The sequence below is a fragment of the Oryzias melastigma genome, linkage group LG7 (assembly GCF_002922805.2).
Source record: "Oryzias melastigma strain HK-1 linkage group LG7, ASM292280v2, whole genome shotgun sequence".
NCBI classification, from domain to species: Eukaryota; Metazoa; Chordata; class Actinopteri; order Beloniformes; family Adrianichthyidae; genus Oryzias; species Oryzias melastigma.
This window is the reverse complement of record NC_050518.1, coordinates 29,064,757-29,070,756: the sequence shown is the minus strand read 5'-3', so window position 1 is coordinate 29,070,756 and position 6,000 is coordinate 29,064,757. Positions and strand designations below refer to the sequence as shown.

Below are 6,000 nucleotides of genomic sequence, written 5' to 3'. Positions count from 1 at the left end.
AGAGGGGAGTAGGTAAAATGTAGGTGTGTTGTACAGATTTTTTATTTCTTCAAGACCTCCCAATCTTGCAAACTACACAAGGAGCCAGGTCATTTTTCAAATTCTTTGCCTTTTCCTAATTTCTATTTTTTATTTATCACTTACCCCAATTTTGCATGTTTGCTGCATTTCAGATCATCGAACAAAATTAAAACAAGAAATTAATTTAGAGAAATTTTATCTTTGCAATTTAAACACATTGGAAAGTTTGAATTTGAACCAAATTTTTAAGGTTGGAATCTGTCGTAAACGTTCAATCTTAATTTTGTTCTTTTTAAGCCCATCAGAGGTGAACTTCCTGTTTGTGTTGTTTTGTTGTTCTGCCGTAGAACCTTCAGTGTTTCAGCTCACAGATAGAGTTTCTCCTCTTTTCATCCTCTTCTGGTTTCCAGCAGATTTCATGGTGACATTCTTCTGGGTTCTGAAGCAGTAAAACGTTCCCACATTATCACACTACCACCAACATATTTAAGTTTTTTTTTTTTTCTAAAATAATGTGCTCCTTTATGTCACATGTTGAGGCAAAATTGTAACTTAAGTCTCATTACTCCACAGAGGAGCGTCCATGAAGTCTTGCGGATCATCTGGATGTTTCATGGCCTTCTAGTTCAGAAGGGATTTTCTCTGTCATTTACATTTTTCCCCTCAAATCTTGGCTCCTCCCTCTCAAAGAAGTAGAAATCTCTCCCCTTCAGTGAGAGCACAATCCTCATAAGAGTTGAGCGTTCTTAAGAAACTAAATATTAAAGTTATAGCCAAAGATCCAGATTTCTTCTTTTGGCCGATGCTGAAGTTTCCATCATCTGTTGACTTCATGCCACTGATTGAAAACTTCCAGCTAGAACAAGAGGAAGCATTGTGAGAAGATTTGATTGGAAGCAGATTCAATCCACAGTTTTTTGCTCAGATAAGCAAAAAAAAGAAGCAGATTCTGAATCAAAATAAATTCAGACTTCCATTTCCTGTTCTGTATTGTCTGTTTACCTTTGTATTGTTCTGCAGTGCAACAAACTGTGTGTGTCTGTCTGTCCACTCACTCGCCAGGAAGAGTGGCGACCGCCAACCCCCGGTGACGCATGCTCACACGGCACAATTTCCACGCATAGCAGAGCGAAGCGCAATATGTAATTACACATTGTGTGGCTCGGGGTATCCATGGCAACCAAACTATTTCCATGGCAGTCCCAAACGCATATGGGTAAGTCGTTGCAGCTCTGTGGTAAACCCCGTTGTCACAGCAACCGTGGGTGTGGCAGTGGGCGGGCCGAGACACCAACTAGTTCAGAGGGATTATTCAAGGACACACATGAGAGAAACATGCAGGGCGTGCTGATAGACAAACGCATCTGTGACTGATCATCGGAGAAGGTGGAAGGTTTTACACATATGTACACACACACACAAAGTGAGGTTTTTGTAAATCAGGAAAAGCTGCTGTTTAGAAGGAGAAGGAAGAACAGAGAAAATGAAATAAGGAAGCAGTCATTTCTGGGCACAGGGGCTCAGGGATCTGAGTGGGAGCAGCTTTTTCCATGTTTGCTTTACCTCCCGGCTTTTTGGAGTCTACTGTAATGTGGTGGGTTGTTTGCCACATGTACGGATGGACAGACCTGTGGGCTGCAACGGGGAGAACGAAAAGAACCCAGTCTCCTGCCGAGGCTGAGTCTCCTCTGAGGCACAAAGCCGGGCGGCTAACGTAGCAGCTACAGGTGGAAAAGACCATTTAAGCCCTTAATATGTGCACTAATTCATGCCCACATCACATAAACTCAGAAAGATAATCATAGGGCAGCTGCTTGTCTGGTCTCATCTTTCTTGTTAAATTTTGTGAAATTTGCGTTTATCTGAGACTTTAAATTGTGAAAAGTTTCTGCTGTCCCTCTGCTCCACACGTTGTACTACTTTCAATCATCTTTGATCAATTTTCAAAGCATTCCCAGTGGTTTTTAAATCGTAGTTATGCCATTTTTAGCCAAAATTATATAAAACATTTCTTGGACATGGTTTCTACAAAACAGCAGTAGAATTTTACCTCTGAGTTGTGGGCGGGTCTATTGGCGTGGTGTGACCCTGCCTCCACTTCCCATCACCCATCTGTTTACAGTCCCACACCCTCAAGATAACTTTGCGGTGCAACAAAATTATCAATATCCAGATTCCAGCTCAGACAAAGAAACAAAGACGATCTAATTGTCTGCAAGTGGATGCATCAGAAAGGGGGCGGAGCAGGGAGCATGTGGCCCCGCCCAGCGTATTTTCTACATCACAAATACGATCTTTTTCAAACAGCATTTTTCGTTTGTGCCTAATACACAACAATTGGAATAAAAAATACTCCAAAAATTTGACCTTAATGTCCTTTCTATATGTCCTCCATTATCAGAAAAATGCCACAAAAACATGTTAAACACACCATTTTCATCAGAGTGGGTCTTTAACATGACGAAAACACACATTTAATGTGTTTTTAGTTTGTCCAATAACAGCATTCGTTGCTTTTTTTTGCAGGAACAGCCTTCTCGTCACCAAGTTCAACGTCCGTTCATGCAGTGACAGCAGACAGCTGTAGCATTTCATAGCACTTTAGAGACAAAAGGGAAAGCAGCCTCATCATGTTAATGAGCTAGTCTGCTGCATTCGCTGCTGTCAGCATTAAAATGTTAGGTTTCAGCGTCTCCTGAGCTTCAGTCAATCAGAAGCAGAAACAGGCTCATCGCTGTCATTTCTAGGCCTGTGCAAGATTATGTCTGAATATTTTGACTAAAGTCTACCAGATGGAGTTCCCAAGAGTGGAAAGGTTGATAACAAATCAAGTAGACTACAAAAAAAAATTACAAATTTTTTCTCAAATATACACAAAAAATAAACAGGGCAGAAACGGTTAAAAAACAAGAAGTAAAAGACACAAAACGAGAGAAATTGAAATAAAAAAAGGAGGTAACAAAGAGGATGCAAAGAGAGGACACATTTTATGGACTTTAGGGACACACAAATGCTCGCAAAGAAATGCAAAATAAACTAAAAGAGTCGATTTTTCAAGGGTTTTTAGCTGTTTCTGGAAAAATAAGACTGAATTATGAAATAATGTGACATGTTTGTTTACAGCAACATTTCCACATGTGAAGGCAGAAAGCCAGTCAAACGTGCTTTGCCTGCTTAGCTGATAGTAGAAGATCTCACCGGGAGGAGCTCATTTAAATATTATTCAAATTCACCGATGACTCTGGACAGCAAAGCCAGCCGTTCTCCACCTTTAATGGTATCTGTGTTGCCTAATTGAAAGTTACCTGGTGTCCTCACAGCTGTCTGCATTCTTTAAGCAGAATCTGGTCCACAGGAATGTCAGGCATGCGTGAAATAACCAGGTGGGAATGGTGCAACACCTGCACGGCTGCCCTGTAATGAGCCGACAGGTAGAAGCAGGTCAGTCTTTTCTTGGCTTTACTGTTACTGTAGCTTTACTGCAAATATCCCTTTGACTACTCGGTCCTTCAGAGTAGCAGAAACAACACTAACCCACACACTTATACTGTCAGGTTTTTGGACTCAATGAAATCTCATCTTAGCTTTTTTATATTAATTTCTGTCATTTTGTCACCCAGGCAACAAGCTAATCAGTATCCCATAAAGTAAACACAGGAAGTATGTTAGATGTTAGTATCTTCAACTTCCCCAATCCTCTTCACGTCAGACATGTTTGTTTGTTTGTTTACGCCTCATTCGCAACGGCATTTTCATCATTCAGACATGAAACTTTGAGAAGTAATTTGTTTGTGCAACTGAAATGTTCTAAATATTACTCAGAGGCACACCCCGCCGTGAGAATCGGCTAACCTAGCATCTGAAGATCAATCAGTATTTAGATGTTTTCAACTTTTAAATTGATCTTATTTTTTGAGGATTGTTTGTTTTTTTCAGTGATGTTTTTGCTGATTTTGACTCGTCTCCCTGTCAGTCACTCCAGTTATTAACGGTCCACAGCTGTTTTCATTTCTACTGATTGTCCTCAGCCAATAAAAGTCTCTGCTTTTCACTTCATCTGCTTTGTCACTCTTTTGTTGCTCCCTCTGTTCTGTCATCTTCAAGTTTGTTTATTAGATGTTAACATTTCTGCCATCAAGTCTGGTCTCTGGCAGGTTGGGTCCATTCCTCCCAGTTTAACTTAATTAAAAATTAAATTTAAAACTTTAAGAAGTTTTTTCCATGATCACTCTCTTTATTTTTCCTTTTATTATCTCTCTTGATTTTGTGAGGTTTTCATAAAGGCTTTTAGATTAGATCTGCCTTTGATATGCAAATTAAAATCAGAATGGGATTAAAAGCCGTCGCATGTGCAAAAATAACATATACATAAAATAAACATGAACATGCACACAGTGATTTCTGTAAAAATGTTTATCAGATGAACATGAATAAATATGAGTATAAAAGCTATTTTGACAATAAGTGAAATAACAATATTGTGGTAAAAAATAGATTCATAAATACATATATAGATGCATATATACGTAGGTCTGAGCAAGCACAGATTATAATCAGGCTAACGTGGTTGTTGCTCTTGGAAAAATGCTATTTTTAGTTATGATTAGAATAATTTATTATTACAGACTCAAGGTCTAAATAACAAAACTATATATAAAAAAAAATTCAGAAATTCTTACATAAAAGATACAGTATTTATACATGTAAAAATACTAAGACAAGTGGTCATAAGAGTTAAAGTAAAAATACATATTATAAACTTAAAAACTAAAAGGCTGTCAGAACCTCCAGGTTATAGAGTGATGTGCTTTATACTGGTGAATGCTAAAATAATTCTATGAGGCTTTAAGACGTTCAATAAAACCGAAAATAAAATGTCTTAAAAGAGCCTGGAGAGAGTGAATACCAGCACCAACAAACAGTTCTAGCAATGCACCACCTTGGCTGTTTTAATAAAATCCTTAGATCATCATTATAAAAGCAACTTGTAACTGTTGCATGTAAGATACCCCGTAGTCAATCCACAGGTGTGGTGTGTACTTTAGAAGAAGCTCAACTTTTGTACCCATTGTTTAGTGTTTTCATTATTGTTAAACTTAATTCTATTTCTCTTAATAATGTTCACCATCAAATTGTTTGGCCAAAACTAATTTAACCTTTTTCTATTTTATCAGCTAATTCAGAATGACAACATTTACACTTCTGGACTATATTGTAATAATCTGCGCTGCATAGTGGTGTAGCGTTGCTCATAACTATCTTTATAAAAGATGCTTTGGTAAAAATCACCTTTTTTCAAATACAAGCAGCATGAATCAAGTTTTGAGTTAACTAAATATGTGTGATATTTTTTTTTTCAGTTTTTGATTCTTGTTTTTTGTTTATTGACTGTATATGAGAACTGGACTGAGTAACCCCTCCCTCCAGTATTCAGAACAGGAAGTACATGCAGTTTCCAGGAAGTCAAAATCCCATAGACTTCTATAGAGGGATAAACAGCTGTTACTCGTTCTAAAATCAGAATGCATTATAGAATATCCATTCTTACACCGTGACCTTTTTAACAAATTCTTTATTCAAACTGACCAATCAGATGCCTCAATAAAAGTAGGTGGAGCCTGTTGGCCCCACCCTTTAAAACATTTGACAAATTTCACGTAGCCTGCCTTGATGTGGTAGAGGTTGTTGCCATTTTGAAATGTTGACTCAGACCGACTCGGAACGATCACTGCTTACTGACGACATCTGGCGCCGTCAGTATCGTGAGAAAATGGCGAATAAATTGACTTAATTTAGTTGGAGCTGGAAGTAAACAATTTTCTACGGATGATGTCACACTCACTCAGTCCAGTTCTCATATACAGACAATGGTTTTGTTGTACATAAAAAAATAAATCAATGAATTGGTTGGATTTCTTTTTTATTTAAATACAAATGGCTCACCTTTATCTAGAATGTGGTTGCTCTAAAGACAGTTTA

The 6,000-nt window shown here is 37.9% G+C and overlaps 1 long non-coding RNA gene across 1 annotated transcript; it reads right to left on the bottom strand.

Annotated features, from left to right (window-relative positions):
• Positions 1–149: 149 nt before the first annotated feature.
• Positions 150–2,042, bottom strand: LOC112159604. The gene is made up of 2 exons (XR_002921515.2): positions 1,024–2,042; positions 150–877 (listed from the first exon to the last, which is right to left on the bottom strand). It is a non-coding gene; the product is annotated as an uncharacterized LOC112159604 (long non-coding RNA).
• Positions 2,043–6,000: the final 3,958 nt, after the last annotated feature.